This window comes from Dermochelys coriacea, chromosome 7 (assembly GCF_009764565.3).
Source record: "Dermochelys coriacea isolate rDerCor1 chromosome 7, rDerCor1.pri.v4, whole genome shotgun sequence".
NCBI lineage: Eukaryota > Metazoa > Chordata > Testudines > Dermochelyidae > Dermochelys > Dermochelys coriacea.
The window spans coordinates 34,356,191-34,373,293 of NC_050074.1; the positions used below are offsets into that span (position 1 = coordinate 34,356,191).

The 17,103-nt window shown below is 43.0% G+C and overlaps 1 long non-coding RNA gene across 2 annotated transcripts in view; it reads left to right on the forward strand.

Annotated features, from left to right (window-relative positions):
- Positions 1 to 17,103, forward strand: part of LOC119858927 — an 89,176-nt gene that overhangs the window by 59,098 nt on the left and 12,975 nt on the right. Inside the window, exon 7 of one of the 2 annotated variants that reach the window (XR_006282943.1) lies at positions 252 to 3,846. The exons of the other annotated variant lie outside the window; for it this stretch is intronic. This is a non-coding gene — a long non-coding RNA (uncharacterized LOC119858927). The remainder of the gene's footprint in view (positions 1 to 251; positions 3,847 to 17,103) is intronic. 2 annotated transcript variants of the gene reach the window in all.

Sequence of the window (17,103 nt, forward strand, 5' to 3'; positions counted from 1 at the left end):
AAAGAAATGATGGCTATTCTAGAAGAAGGTAGTTATACGGAGTCAAAAGTTCCTGGTAAATTGCTGTAATTTTGAGGAATGCCATTATTAAACTAAGAACAATCCAATCGAGGCTTAATTAGATTTAATTGAGTAAAAAAGCAATCCGTGTTTTCTACCTTAATGCTGGTTGGGTATTTTTGGGGTTTTTTTGTTACATCCAAATTTGGCAGAAAGCTATTTCAGTCTCTTAATTATATTTGTTTTTGTAGCGCTGCATGTCTGCTGGAAGCATCAATTTATTCTGCAAAATGTAACCGTTTCTCTTTGACAACCAGAGTGATCAGTTTCCTCCACTTGGACAGGAACTGGGCTGCCAACACCAGCTGCAGATCTGACTACAGCAGAGTGTGTGGGGTGGCTTACCTTTAGAGGGAGATGCTGTTGCACATTTACTACTAAGACATACTTGAAATTACATTTCATATCCTGTTATCACCAACTGAGTTTGTTTTGCAATCAAACACAAAATATTAGAAATGTCTGTTTAGATTGTAGTAATATCTTCAGTGCTGTCATCTAATTGAGTTAATTTTGAAATCTAGAATAGGATAACTTACTATAACCTCACCTTTTTAAAGCCAATTTCCAGATAGCATTTAGCACTAAGCGTTTGAAAGGTGCTGAATACCTCCAATTTAAATAGTGTAATTATACGGAGACTTACTTGTAGAAAGCTTTCTCTTCCCACCCCTAAAGAGGGGTTACATACAGTTTTTGTTACCTTTACTTGACAGCAGACCATGGCTGGCTCTAGGTTTTTTGCCACCCCAAGCAAAAAATTTCAAGGCCTCCCCCCCCACAAAAAAAGGGGTAGCCGGAATGCCTCCCCTGGAATTGTACCTCCCCAAGCACGTGCTTGCTTTGTTGGTGCCTAGAGCCAGTTCTGCAGCAGGCTGGTCTCCAAAAAGATTCTATAAACTCTAAAAGCAATTTTCTTTTGAAGAAATGTCCTAAATTGTAGAAATACTTAGACTTGCCTTACTTCATGACACACTATTCAGTGGTTCGTTTTCTTTAGGAGGAGTCTATTTACATTCTACTTTATAACTGCACATTTGCAAGAAAAATTACTCAATGAAATACAGGGCCTGACTTGAGAAAAGCAGCCTCCAGTTTTTCACTCAGTTTTATGCCTGCAATTGATTGTGAATGTGAAAGTGCCAGCTTAGAACCATTTTAAAAATCAGGCCTATTACCTTGTGTCACTAGATATGGAAAGAAGAGATTCAGAAGAATAACCTCAGTATCAAAAGGGCATTACAGTTTCAGGGTATGTGAGATTTTGTACTAGTATAAAATAGTTAAATATTAATGCTTTACATGGTAACAGTGTAGCAATGCTTATCTGAGAACTGTAAAACACATTACAAACATTAATTATCTCCAAATATCTCTGGGGTGATAGGTAAATAGAGGTGGGTGAAAAAGTCACAACAAACGTCGCCTCTGTCCAAGAATAGACAGCAATTTTCTCTAATTGTGTTTATTTGAAATTATTTGCTGAATAATTTTTGGAGATGTCTGGTTGCAAGTATTCAATAACTGAAAAAGGAGGGAGACACTGGGCTGTTGGTAAGTTTCTGTTCCCTAAATTGAGCATCGTAACTCCTAGAATCAGATTTCTGGAGCAAATATTTACAATTACATTTATGAAATTTGCTTTCTATAAATATTCTGGAATGTTGCTTTGTTTGCTTTTTCAGCAAGTGTTCTTGCCACTAAGCTCATTTTGCTAGAATTTGTTTGAAAAATAAACACAAAAGGCGACACACATGGGCACTGGGATTACATTTATGTTACGCATCCCTGATACACAATTGGGGATCAGTTACAGCTGCCAATTACAGCACTTAATCCTTTAGCTCAAGTTGCAGAGCTCTTGGTTCAATCCTTGTTACCTCCAGAAGATGGGGTCCATCTCACGAAAGGGAGGTTCGTGTGGGATTCAAACTGCTGTGCCCTCAGACGCTCAGGCAGTCTTCTTCTGTTTAGACGTTTGAGAGATGTGGGCTAGCCACTTAGGAATCTGTTACCCCCACGTACACAGTGTGTTTCCTTAAGTATGCACTTAAGGAATTTTTTGATCAGAAATTTCCCACTGTTATAGTGACCTGCTGGTATGAAATGTCCATTTGCAAAAATGTAAGTCGCTGTCTAACTCTGACTTAATTTTAATTTTTTTTGTCCACAGTACAAGCGTGGTTTTGTGTTTGAATATTTGTATGGAGAGGATTGTGTGTACTGAAAAAAGAACCCTCTTTGGAAACAGCACTGATAGAAGCAGCATTGTTGTTCTATGCTTCTCTATACAGTTTGTAGGGACTCATGCTGCAAGAGCCTCTCAGATAAAGCATAGCGAAGCCCTATGCATAGCAATAATCACAATGAGAGACTGTGTCCTGCTAACGTAACTCATTTGTCAGAGTGAAATGTCTGGGAATACAAAGTGATCATTAAAAACGAGTGCATAGGAAAACTGTTTCCTTGTTTGTGGTGTTTATGAATACTCTGGCTATGCACTGGATAACTAATGTTTAATATTCTTGTACTGTCAGCACAATGAGACAAAGCAAGAGCTTTGTAGTTATATGTGAAATAACTTCATTATTTAAACTTTGACCACAAATCAATTTGCCAACCAATTTGCATTGTTATTTCAATGACCCACCAACCGCTCCAGGGCAGCCATAAAAATTAACTGTATAGGTCCCCAATTGTCAAATGAAAGTGCCACAAGTTAGGTGAAAACAAAAAAGAACAAAAAAACCTGCCCAGGTCCTGACCATTTGTGGTTTCCTTTGACTTCTATGGGAGTTATGGGTGCACAACATCTATGAAAACAAGGTAATTTCATTTAGTACCTCACTTTAGACACCTACATCTGAAAACTTTAGCTATCTTTTCCAAATGCAACCACATCTGGGTTTAACAGTGCAATCTCTTAACAGCACAGAATATTGTTACATCAGTTTAGGGAGGGAAGAATACCTATCTGAAACTGCAGGGGGAACTCTTTTATAGGCAGAATGTAGTTACACTGGTATTTGGAGAGAAGCCTGGGGCCAACAGGCCTGCCTTTAGCTTATATTTTTCATTTGAAAGAAGACAGCCTCTCCAAAAGCAGAGTACCCCATACCGCTATGCAATAGAGTCAGCACTGACTCTGAGAGGAAGAGTGCCACCTACTGAATCACTCAAACTACTTTTTAAAGAACACTGGGTTTTAACCATCCAAGTACAGTTAAACCCACTTTTGAGAGCCGCCAAGCTCGCTCACAGCCTAAGGCGGTATTATATCTAATTATAACATTACATGGATGTTCTCTCTTATAATCAAGGAGATCATCCTCTTAGATAGTGAGGCTGTTCCATTTTCTAATAGATGCCTCTACATAGAGCCACAGTGTTTTAGGTACTTCCTTATCTCTGTTGTGTATATATAGTGGAACCCACTATTAGTGACCTTAATTCTAATATGTTGAAAGGAGTGAAAGTCCAGAATTTCTTCAGTTTACTTCTCTGGACTTTGAATTCTCTAATAGTGAAAATCTATTTCACTCACAGTGAAGTTTAACACTTCTTCCCTTGGAATGCTGTATGCAATGCTGCATTCCATCTACCAGATATGTATTAAGTGCTTTTTTTCTTCTGTGCTGTTTGAACAGCAGTGAGATGGGAAGAGGAGAAAAATTGCCATTGCTCAGTGGGAATGAGGAATCCCTGCTTTTGATTTGCTGCAGCTGCTCCAATCAGGAGCAGGGACAGAAAAGGGGTCCATCTTGCTCCAGCTGCTTCCTATTATGAGTGAGAATACAACTTTATTATTATTTATTAATCATGTTTATTATTGCAGTGCATGAGGGCAAACCAAAAGTGGGGCCCCACTGTGCTAGGCACCATGCAAACACGGAGTAACAGTCCCTGCCCTGAAGAACTTACAATCTAAATAGACAGGTCAGACACAGGGCAGGGAGCAGGGGTAAAACACATACTGAGTGAACAATGGGATGCCATGTATGTTAGTTCCATGATTTTTTTAAGGTGAGGTTTAGTGAGAAAGGGATAAGCAAATTGTGTGTGGGAGGAGGAGGTGGGGGAAGTGAAGGGAGAGGAGACATTGAAGGGATGGAGCATGAAGGGGACAGGGTAGAGGGTAAGAGGGGCAAGTGTGGAGTGACGCTGAGATGGAGACTGGGTATGTTTACACTGCAGTCAGGAGATGCGATTGCTCCTGGTGTAGGTGTACCAGAGTCGGCTCTAGTCTAGCTCAAATAACAATAGCGGTGTCGTCAGGGTAGCAGGGGTGGTGGCACAGGCTACCTCCCTGCCCAGAAACCTGTGTGCAGGGCTGGCTCTACAGTTTTTGCCGCCCCAAGCAGTGAAAAAAACTGCTGCCGCGGACGGCAAAAGGAAGAAGCTGCTGCCGATTTGCAGCCGGCAAAGGCGGGCAGAACAGAGAAGCTGCCGCCAAATTGCCCTCCCTTTCCAACTGCCGCCCCAAGCACCTGCTTGGAACGCTGGGGCCTGGAGTTGGCCCTGTCTGTGTGCATACTGGAGTGGCTAGCCAGAGACGCTGTCCAGGATGCTGTGGCTTCACTGCTATTGTTACTTTCAAGTAGCTTTGATTTAGCTAGATCAAAAGTAGCTTGTGTATGCCTTCATGTGCTATAATTACACCTCCTGAGGGCAATGTAGACACACCCTGGGAGACAGCGAGAGGGCTGGAGCAAACAGCCAATCAGCACAGGGCAGTGAAAGTCCAGACAAAACTGTAGAGAGTCCTTTGAATGTCCAGAGCCCTGTTTTGGCTGCTTTGGCGGCTGGTCCTACTGGCTGGTTTCTCTCTGCAGTTTTTCCCCAAGTCCATAGGGCAGGGCAGAGGTTTCAAACTGTACTACAACTGTCGGAAGTGAAGTGAGACCATGCCATCACTCCCAACTTAAAAAAGATGGAGATACATTGCTCCCTTATTTGTTGTCTAATTCTGCCAAAAGGCAATTTTTTTGTGCTAGGGGGAATTGATTATGAAAGGTCCACTCTATTATTCAAATGTCACCTTTCGGACTAAGAAAAGGAGTACTTGTGGCACCTTAGAGACTAACAAATTTATTTGAGCATAAGCTTTCGTGAGCTTATGATGATGCATTCCGACAAAGTGAGCTGTAGCTCATGAAAGCTTGTGCTCAAATAAATTTGTTAGTCTCTAAGGTGCCACAAGTACTCCTTTTCTTTTTGCGAATACAGACTCACACGACTGCTACTCTGAAATCTTCCAAGCTGTGTTCTTTCCAGGACATTAAATAAGTGTCCACAGGTGTCAGTGGCATTTTGTATTACATTACGCATGTGTAGCCAAAAATCAAAAGCAGTTTTATGTTTTGAGACGTGTATGTAATGACCTTTGCAAAGCTGTAACGTTTTTAGTGGGGGAAAAAGTTTGGAGAGAATAGAGATTGTGGGAGAAGAGTTCAGATGCCTTGTAAGAAAGATTTCCAGTACTTTTTTTGGTCAAGGATTATCCAAGAAGAAATAATCTACCAGGTGGATCACATATTAGTCAGTATTTATTCTAAAGTAGCAGCAGTAACAAGCCTGTAGAATGTCACCACATTAGAGCATGACATCTTCTCCATCGTCCTAATTAATCACATTGTGCAGATCGTTATTGTGGTCCTCAGGCTCAGCAGGCCCGAAGAGCCTAGCAATTAAAAGAATTATAGCAACTTACAAGGCAGGCCCACTGTTATTGCCTTGTAACTGCATTTAAAGGTAATTGAATGGATTTTTTGGCTTCCTAGGCCCCACACCAATAGTCTGCAGGAAGGAATGCTGCCTACTGCCTGGAAAAGCTAGACTCTAATTGATAAGTAACTGCACAATAAACAATGCAGTCTTGATTAAATAATATCATTTGTCAGTTGCAGGTGAGTGTTACTTTCTTTTCTTACAGCTAAAACTTTCAAGCCATTCTCTGCAATACGTATTTCCATTAAAATATGTGTCTGCAGGATAAGGAGCATATTTCGCTAGCAATGTCCATGGAACGTCCCTGCCTCCCATTAGTAATAAATATGAGCTTATGAGCTTCATGTGCATGTATACGCTCATTGCATTACATCACCACCCCCTCCTGGGACCCCCACCCCTAACCGCCCCCCAGGACCCCAGCCACTATCCAACTGCCCCTTCTCCCTGTCCCGACTGCCCCAACCCCTATCCATACCCCCTGCCCCCTGACAGGCCTCTTGGACTCCCATGTCTATCCAACCCCCCCCACTCTGTCCCCTAACTGCCCCCAGAACCTCCTGCCCCCTTATCATGCTGTGCTGCCCGGCAGGAGCAGCGGGCCAGAGCCCTAGCAGCGCTGAGGCTGCAGGGGAGGGGGAACAACATGGGAGGGGTCGAGGGCTAGCCTCCCCAGTCGGGAACTCAGGGGCAGGATGTGGCCTGAGGACCATATTTTGCCCATCTCTGTTCTAGCTTCATCTCATTGATGAACCAAGTTCTCTAGCATCTCCTTAGGAGCTGGTTAAAATCTTTCCTGTGATGGTGATGTAATGGATAGTCTTCGGTGGACTCTCTCAGGTAGCCATTTTGTCTTTTCAAACTGTGTTGCTTTCTTGGAGTGTTATGACTTCTCCAACAGCATATTTACTGCATTACTTCAAATAATTCTAGCCAACCTAGAGTATCATTTGCAGGCTAGAAAGTTGTCAAGGAGGTCAACTTTATCTTCGCCTCCCCCCCCCACCATCTGCTCCCCACCAAAAAGAGCAGTAAGATATGGGCCAGATCCTCAATTTTGTAAATTGGTGTAATTCCATTGTCTTCAATTGAGCTATGCCAGTTTACACCAGCTAAGCATCTGGCCCACTTTGAACTGGAGAGGACTGTGGTAGAGAATCTTGTTCATTTTAGTGAGTATGAGGTTGTCTAATAGATTTAAAGACCCCTGGGAAAGCTGAGATTGGTGGTACTTTCAGAATATTCAAGTTAATACTGTTAATTATTTAAACAGAAGATGCAGTTCTTCTTAAAGCACTTAGCACCATTCTGTGAGTTAGTGATGACAAACGATAATTAACTTCAAGGGTCAAGTGGCAGGAGATAAACATACATTATTTGGATGGTAAGCTGTTCGGGCCAGGGACTTTCTAGTACTCTGTTTGTACAGTGCATCACATGATGGGGGCCCTGCTCTTCAGTTAAGAAAAAGTATTATAGAAGGGGATTGAAGGATGAAATTTCCCCATAGTTGAGTAATTGCTACCTTAGCCCTGGATAACTCAACTCAACACTCATAAATGGTAAATCTCTTACTCGGCTTGATGATCAGGGTATTTTGATTCCTGTTCTGGAAAAGCATTTAAATTTGTAGTGAATTCCATTTAATAATGGGCTCAGGGGGATTGTAGCCATTTAAACCAAATAAAATATCCTACAAACTGACTATGCTACAAACACTGGCATCTGACAGTTAGGTTCCTAAATCCATATTTGGACACCTGCCTAATTTTGAGCTTAGCAGTGGAGGGGATCCTGTTGGGTGTCTAGAGGCTGATAGTTATTAGCAGTGGGGAACTTATGGTAAATGTGCTTAGAATAATATTGCAGAGATGGGAAGTACAGAAATGCACAACAGTAAGTTCAGCCTAAATTTTCAAAAGTGAGTCGTGATTTTTTGGGGGGTCACAACTTTAAGGTGTCCATCTTGAGACACCCCCTGGAGTCAGATTTTCAGAACTGCTGGGTAACTGCCCTCAGACAATCAGTCTTCTTTAAAATGTCTGAAGTTGGGCACTCAAAATCATTAGTCACTTGTGAGACCTACGTTCTTGATTGTAGAACATAAATTTAATTAATCACTTTGTTAAATAGCATAGATCAAAAAAATTCTTGCTGATCAGACATGGGGAAGATGTAACATCTTGGTAAGAGCTAAAGGAATTTATGGGACGTCATAAAGACTATCTAATTTCATCCTCCAACAGCAAGGCCATAGCTTTTTGGTTTGGAGGAAATCTCTGTTTTGAGGGTGTTTCTATATTGGCTGAGACAATGGTATCTTAGGAAGATCATAAGTTTAAAAACCTGTGACAAACTACACTGTTTCCCCTTGCAATACTTCCTATGCAAACATTTTTGTGTAATGCTAAATTCCTTTGTTGGAGTATTTTTCATGAGGACAAAGGTTCTTTGAAAGGCAGGAGCCTGCTGCAGTTAGGATGCTTCAGAAGTAACATACCCATTTTCAATTTGAAAACTCAGAAATGGCATCAGATATTTGAAAAGCATGAAGAAGTGAGAAACTTCATGTAAATGGCTAGATTTCGTTTTCTACATTTCATGGTAATTAATACTCTCCACAGCTCCTTAGAATTTCACAATTTTTCACAAGATCTGTTTTCTAAATTCTGTTTTGCTTTCCTTTTTGCCTTGGGCCAAGTTGTCCAGTAAGAACAAAATTTTCATATCTATGGAAATGCTTTTTGTCCTAACAAATGCTCCACTTTCAGTTTTCTCTTGTGAAAAGCTCTTTCACGAGCCTTTTATTTTAATGGGAAAAGTGAAAAATTTGAAGAGAAGCTGTAAAACAAGATTTCCTACCCCTTGTTTCTGTTGAATTTGATAACTCTTTATAAATTCACCCTATTTCTGTAAAGTCTTGTAATTTGCCTTTCTGGCTCTTCTTTTCAGGGGTGATTAAAAGCCCACTTATGAAACTTCCATCCCATTTAAATATTGTGGGTTTGAGTTTTATGTAAAAGAATATTCCCTTTCAGGCTGGTTGGTGTGGAGAAGTATTTGGCTGTTTGCTTAGTGTCTCATCAGCCAGATAATCAGATTATGGTGTTTGGCTCAGCAGCCCTGAAGGAAAGGAAGTAATAGACAGACTGTAGTAGCAATATCTGTCTTGTTCAGAATGCTGTGGTTTAACGGTATAGGGAAAAATCAAGGAGCAGGATGTCTAAATGGAGGGGAGAGATGGAACAATTGCAGCAGTGAAAATGAGGGCCTAGCAGATGGAAAGCTACAATTGTTTGGATCCAAGCAACTGAGTGTCCCTGGAACCCAAGAAGAATGATTTTATTTTACTGGTTGTGTCCCCAGTGTGATAGGTGCTGTACAAGCACAAAGGAAAGAACAGTTCATGCCCTGAATTGCTCACCCTTTAGTAAGACTAACAGACTTCTTTGCAGAAAGGGGTACAACATACAAATAAAGTGGGTCTGGTGATGGTTGGCCGTGTTGCAATACATAGGTTTTGGTAAATAATATAGGCTACCCACAGCTGTGTCTCAACTTCAGAGTAGGTGTCAGAAGAGAGGTTTAAAAGGTGAATAAAGGAGACAGAGTGTGGGTGAGAGATGAGTAGGTAGGAAGGGATGAGATTACAGGAACAGGTAGATGGGATAGCAAATCACAGGCAAGAAACCTCAGCGTTAGTTACTAAACTGAGATTATAATGATGAGAGTAAGAGGGGAAGACCTGGGTTAAAATCCAAGAACAAGGTGGATGGGGGAGTAGATAACAGCTGGATGGAGTGCTGCCTTGAAGGAGAAAGGGGATGGAAGCAGTAGGGATCCAAGCATGCTAGTCCTTTGGTAATGACTGCGGAAATGGGGTAAGAGGAAGGGAGGCTGCTAGCAGAAAAAGTACCTGCAGAGGTAGTGTTACAAGGGATAATCCTGGTATTGGGGTGTGCCAGGAGATGAAGAGAGTGAATGGACCTTAGGAAGTAAAGTAGGGCAAAGAGAGAGTAACAAGGCCAAGACTTTCTACTCCCAGGAGACCTAGATGGCTCAGAGAGGTGTGATCTTTTCTGGGGTGTGGATTCATTTTCTATGTTAAAAACAAGCTCTAGCAGGTCTAACAATGATTTGAACAAGAACAGAATCAAGCCGCCTTGTAGCAAAGATTATTAGACGGTGACTAGGATATGATATGATTCAAAGCAGTTTCTTCTTTTATTCATTTATTCAAAGACATCTAATATTTTAATGTGAAATCTGAAATTCTGTGGCCCACTTTGAATGCTAGAGCTGATACTTGTGATTGAGACATTGTTTCACTTGATAGGCATGGTTTTAATAAAGGCTATCCCGCATTCCTTACAGAAGTAATTAATCAACAGGGAGCAATGACCTTCTAAGGTTAAAACTTCATAGTTACAAGAGAAAAAAGAGCAATTTTCAGTAGTGCTATCAGTGATGCTAATAAACACTAGTTATTCAGTGGGCCAGAGGATACTTGCTTGTAGGTGTGCAAACCAGACAGAGGATGAAGACAAAAAGAAGAAAAAAATAAAATAAACAAAACAACACGGTAGCTTAGCTGTGAGATAATGAAGATACCTTGCCTGCATAACAGCAGGGAAAATCCTTGTTCTCAACACCCTTTGGAGGTATCAGAAAACTGTAACTAATATTTAAGGAGGTAACCTGATACCAGGAAGTTAAAGCAATAGCCACATTTGAGGCAAAAGGATAATCTCTTGGATCTCTGGTAATTTGGAAGGTTCTTCCAGCAAAGAAAAACAGGAACTGATTAGTGTTTGTCAGATTAAAGTACTGTGCAAACATTGATCATCATAATGTCACTCTGATACAGGTATCGCCCCTGTTTTACAGCATGAGATTAGTGACTTGAGTCAAGATACAGAGCAAATTAGAAGTTGGGTGTCTCTGGTTCTCAGTTCTGTGCTTAAACCCCTAGACAAGGAGGCAAATTTAGAAGTGACCTGAGAGAGTCTGCAAAACTGAGGAAAGATTGGATACAGCAGACACACTGGCTGGAATAATAGAGAATGTGCAGGCAACTGAGAAACACATGTTGAGACAAACTGAACTGCGTACATCTAATTATGAAGTTATTTCACTTTTTTGGCAGCAAAGCATCACTTAGAAAATCATATAAATTAGATTCTTCTGGTCCGATGCTGATCTCACATTCATTTTTACATCAGTAAAATGGAGTTACTCCTCTTTCACACTGGTGTGAGACTCATACCAGCAACACCCAAACTACTTTGAAAGGCATGTCTAGCTTAGAGCAGATTTTTAGAATTCCCATGAGAAAGGTCATCTGAGAGCAAGAAACTGGAGATGCTATTCCGAGTTCTGTACCATACCCGTAAGTTGGGGTCTGTGTGCTGAGAGCAACCCACTCCTTGGAAAATATTGACTATTAGGGGCAGAATACTATTTTTGCTTTCATCAGTAATGCAAGGTATAAAGAAATGGCACTTCTACAGAACATTTTTGGACATAGTTTTCCCAAAGAATGAGCTCAATGAGACTACTTGTGTGTCAAGCTAAACATGTGCAAAAGTATGAGCAGGTTTGGGGCCTCTGTTTCCTTTTGTCAGTTTCTTAAGTTCAACATAATGGATCAAGCTTTGTTCCTGGATCAGACAATCCATGCCTGTATCTACACTGGATTAAAAAGTAAAATATAAATGAGGCAGAACAAGGAATCTGATATTAATTTGTGAGCTAAGAACTTCTCTGGCTAAAGCTGGCTATGCAATGCTAACAGTGTCCCAGCAGCTACTGGCCTACCATTTTCGCAGCAGATAAATCACTGAAGGAAAAGCATGGGAGCTTTTTGAAAAAATTGGAGCTAATCTGAAAATGACCTCTTGGCAGGTGATGAACTGGTAGTGTGTCCCCCAGGCACATGTAGCTGACAGTGTTTTGAAGGCAGCAGAAATTAACGATGTCAGAATTTATATCTGCACCCTTTACTGCAGTTTCCAAGAAAAGACTGTCAACATGATTCTTGCATGACACCAATGAAATTAACTCACTTCTGAAAAGGACAAGCTCTTTTTTTTCTCTGCTGATCACAGCATGTTAGGAAGTGGTCTCTGTTTATACTTTCTAAAGAAAGATGGCACTGAAGGTTAGAGGTGGTTGGAAAATTAGATGAAAAGAAAATTTCAACACTAAATGGAAACATGTTTTTTAAAAAAGCATTTTGTCTTCTGTATTCCTTTTCAGCCAGCTCTACTGGAAGAATATATAGAACAGGGAGTCTTTTCAGAGGGTGTCTTTTTAATTGCAGCTGGCCTTTTGATCCATTTACAGTTTGTAAATGGAGTTGTCAACAGCAAGAAATGAACAATGTTGTGAGGGATCTGTGCCAGAACCAGCACAGCTCACAGCTTAGTTCCTGGGCCTTGACATAGCCCCTTTCTGCTGCTCCAAAGGTGCAAATGGGCTGAGAAGGGCAGCTGAGGACTGTGTGGACATATTTCAGGTTGCAGAGGGCCAGTGTATCCAGCTCTACCCACCCCCTGGCAGCTGCTGGTATAGGTGTTTTGGGGACATGTCTGGAGAAACAGTATGGCTAGAAAGTTTGTACTTATCTGGGCAGGAGCCACTACCAGCCAGCACAAGTCAGGGGCAGCAGAGCTATCCAAAAAGTGTGTGTGTTGGGGGAGGGCAAGGACTTCTTCCCCCTCCATGGTCCCGTCCCTGTCCCTCCTCTTTCTTCTTAAGCCTGGCCAAGCCGGACCAGGGCCGGGGAGCCCGGGCCCCATCACCTGCCTGGGGTGGGGGAGCATGAGAGCAGCCTCTGGCCCATATCCCGGCCCCCCCCCGGACCTCGCGCCCACGGCAGATGAAGGGTCAGTGGCTCCCCACAGCTGCTTGTGTGGCTCTTACCCCAACTTGACTCCAGCTAGGGTGGGGCCTCAGAGCCGCAACCCAGCCATGATAAGAGTTGCCCAGGCAGCTGTGGGAAGCCACGGACCCTCCACCTGCCCTCGGCAGAGGTCTGAGGGGTGGGGACATAGGCTGGGGCTGCTTTTTTTGGAGGGGGCCCACCTTGCGCAGGTAGGGGGGCCCAGGCTATCCACCGCTTCCAGCCTGGCCAGAGGGGGGATGGAACCTCGGGGGGAGGAAGAGAAGGGGCAGGGGCGGGGCCTATGGTGACAAGTGGAGGGGCCAGGTCCATCTACTTTCACCCTAGCACAAGTTAAAGCTGCTCTGAGGTTACTTGAAATTGCACCAGGAGGTGAACCAGTGCCTGGCTAGCCCCAGGGATGGGTGTTGTGGGGTGATTCAGTGGTGTCAGTGTAACCCACACACCTTCTGGGTGTGGTGTTCTGTCCCATCTAGTGCCACCAAGGTGGGGGGGGAGACTGCTCTACAGCCTTAGCTAATAGCCAGTTGACTTTTAAATCATGCTCTAGAGGCTCATGCACTAAGCTCCAGAGGCCCCAAATTCAATACCGCCTACCGACGACCGGGTCTGTCGGCGTTACATCAGCACCTCTCAGCTGGATCCAGCTCATGGCCCGTAACCCCCAAGGACCTGTCTGTTAAATGGCCTGTGAGGGTGAGGAGAAGGGATTATGTTAAATGGAAATTGTATGCTATCAGCTGTTTGTATAAGTGTCGGGTGGAATTGTCGGGTATGTTATGGGATGAAGACCAAGACACAGAGGCTTTGATTCCACCAAGCCTGCTCCTTTGAAACTGCGGGGGGTTTAATTTAAATAGTTGTTGCCTGGCTCCTGAGGTGAGAGGGAGAAGGATCACAGAGGGGGTGGGGGGCCCTCCAGTGTGGTCAGAAAGGGAACCTCAGCAGGGCTGTAATCAGTTTAGACTTTCCCTCTGGGAGTGAGAAGTAGAAGGGTTACTGAATGCTTTTGTTAATGTTTAATTTGGCTAAATACCTTTTTAGGGGCTTTTCAAACCCAGAGGTAAGGTATTGTAGAAATCTGCAAAGCCCTTCTAATAGATTTAGGAAAGCAGCCAGGATCACCTGATATGCACAGGCAAGTATCCTAAGACAAAACTTAGAGCAGGGAAAAGAGCTGTACTAGTGACCCAGAGACACTAGGGCCAGATTATGACTCCAGGCCAGTGTTTCTGAAATGTGGCCACCAGAGGCTTTTCTTGTGGCCACAGCCTCCTGGGCAGTGATTGGGGTGGGGAAGCAGTGGCTCCTGGGGCTGCCAGCAGGGGTTGGGCCCTGCCCTCCTCTGCAGCCACGAATGCCAGAGGAGCAGCAGCTGATGTGAGTTCCCCACCTTCCTGGGGTGGTGGGGCTCGGGCTTCCAGCTTCAGCCCTGGGGTGCCAGGTGCCAGGCTCTGGCTGCAGGGCTTCATGCTCCATCCCCAGCCTGGGGGCTTTGGGCTCCAGTCTGGGCTTACCCTTCCCTGCCCCCCATCGCCCCTGCCCCCACTGCCTCCCTACCCTACCCACCCCTCCATCCATTGCTCAATTTATCCCCTGGCTTGCCAGGGCTGTGTAAGTCTGCTATGAAAAGTGATATTTGTATGTTTGTTAATATCACTCTTCACTGCCTCCCAGCTAGCTGGTAAGTCTGCTGTGAAAAGTGATGCATACAAATATACATAAATCAGTTTTCACAGCAGCAGCCTTACTAGTTAGCATGTCTTTAATAATAATAATAAAAAAAAGGCAGACAAAAAAGCAAAAGAAACAACAACAAAATAGAGAAGAATGTGCAAAGCCCCTTATTTTGTTTCTATTCTCTTTAGGTCCAGTAAAGAATAGAGAACTGTACGTTATTTTTATTGAGTCTGCAAAAAAACCTACATGTCCAAGTCATTGTAATTTATTTATGTATCTGTGCATATTTATTTGTTTCTCTTAAAGTTAATTAAGTATTTTAGGAAAAATTGTCAGAGTGGCCCCTAGGAAGAGTTGGTAGCCATGCTCTCAGGCCATCAGAAAATTTCTTGTGAGAACTCTTGCTCTAGGCAAATATCTTCTCTTGCCAAAAGTTTTCTTCTTCATTTTCAAGGTCAGAAGTGTCTTTCCTTTCTTGACATGATTTCCTAAAATAGTCTCATGATAGAGAACCAGGCATTTCTCCTCTTCCCTTTCAGAGTCCAGGGGAAAATATTGGCCACAGTAATGCTATAATATGGTAATCACTAATTCATTTGTATTCACTGTTGTAGTGTTAGTCATAATGAACTCATTTGGCTCAATATCAAGCCAAGAGGGGATAATAGATCTGTGGCAATCGGCATTAATGGGGATTCACACATCTTTCATTTCAAATGGTTATATTCATTAATTAGCATCAAAGCAACTTATAGAGTCTCTCTGGTTTTAATATGAATAAAAGATTTAACAGGGTTGGAAATAACTTGTCCTAGTGATTTTTGGGGGTGCTTATTTACATCATTAGGCTTGTAAGTCACTTGTGCTGTACAGTGGTAACAGCTGAAAGGGCATTCTGCATCTGGCCAATCACATGTTGGCCCTTATTAAGTCTTGTCCTGATCCTGTCATCCCTCCACCAGCCCAGAGCATCTCTGTTCATTCTTCATAATAACCCAAGCATTGCATTAATAGATGTATCTTAAACAAGTTAAGAAATCTGAATAACACCTTTGTCATACTGGAGTGTCCTCCTTGTGAACTGGGCACAGAGGGGACCATCTACAGATGGATCTCTCCATTTTGAGTAGAAGGGGATGTGGTCACCTCTGTGGTACCATCCTGTGTGCCTCCCCCCAGACAAGGAGAAGGACTTTCTTTGGGGTCTGAGCAGGAAGAGGGTGGAGACTAGATAGGCCTAGGAAGTGGCATGGGGTGGCCAAGCCAGGGTGTGTTTTGTCCACCTCCCAGCTCCATACCGAATCCTGGAGGAGAGACTCTCCACACAGAGGACCAGAAAGCGGGTCTGGCCAAGGGGAGTCCTAACTGGTGCAGTTAAGATCTGGGGGAGGGACCATCAGAGACATAAGTTTAGGGGCAACTACATGACTTTTTCCACCATAGGGGCAAGTCCCTCTCCTGAGTGGAAAGAGATGGAGAAAGCCTCCTCTACAGCCCCACCCCATATGTTTTTCCATGGGAGGGGTACACTGGGGCATCCATTATTTGGCTTGGACAATGATCTCTGTGCTAGACGCAAAGCAGAGACTTCCTGCCCCAAAGAAATTACATAAGAAGGGCCATACTGGGTCAGACCAATGGTCCATCTACCCCAGTATCCTGTCTTCTGACAGTGGCCATTGTGAGATGCTTCAGGGGGAATGAACAGAACAGGGCAATTACTGAGTGATTCATCCCGGTCATGTAGTCCCAGTTTCTGGCAGTCCGATGTTAAGGTACACCCAGAGCATGGGGTTGCATCCCTGACCACCTTGGATAACAGCCATTGATGGACCTATCCTACATGAACTTATCTAATTCCTCTTGAACCCAGCTATACTTTTGGCCTTCACAACATCCCCTGGCAACAAGGTCCACAAGTTGATTGTGCGTTGTGTGAAGAAGTACTTCCTTATGTTTTAAACTGATGCCTGTTCATTTCTTTGGTTCATGTGTTATGTGAAGTGGTACATAACACATTCCTATTTAATTTCTTCACACCAATCATGATTGTATAGACCTCTATCCTATCCCCCTTCACCATCTCTTTCATAACTGAACAGTCCCAGTCTTTAATCTCTCCTCATATGGAAGCTGTTCCATACCCTTAATGATTTTTGTTTCCATTCTTTGTTCTAATTCTAATATCTTTTTTGAGATAGGGCAATCATAACTGCACACAGTATTCAAGGTGTGGGCATACTGTGGATTTATGTAGTGGCATTATATTTTCTGTCGTCTTATCTATCCCTTACCTCATGGTTCTTAACACTGTTAGCTTTTTGTTTTTTACTGCCGCTGCACATTGAGTGGATGTTTTCAGAGAACTATCCACAATGACTCCAAGATCTTTCTTAAGAGTTAACAGCTATGTGTAGTTGGGATTATGTTCTCAAGTGAAAAATAATGCACTGATCAACACTAAATTTCAGCAAAAAGAAAAGGAGTACTTGTGGCACCTTAGAGACTAACAAGTTTATTAGAGCATAAGCTTTCGTGAGCTACAGCTCACTTCATCAGATGCATTTGGTGGAAAAAACAGAGGAGAGATTTATATACACACACAGAGAACATGAAACAATGGGTTTATCATACACACTGTAAGGAGAGTGATCACTTAAGATAAGCCATCACCAGCAGCGGGGGGTGGGGGGGTGGGGAGGGGGGGAAGGAGGAAAACCTTTCATGGTGAC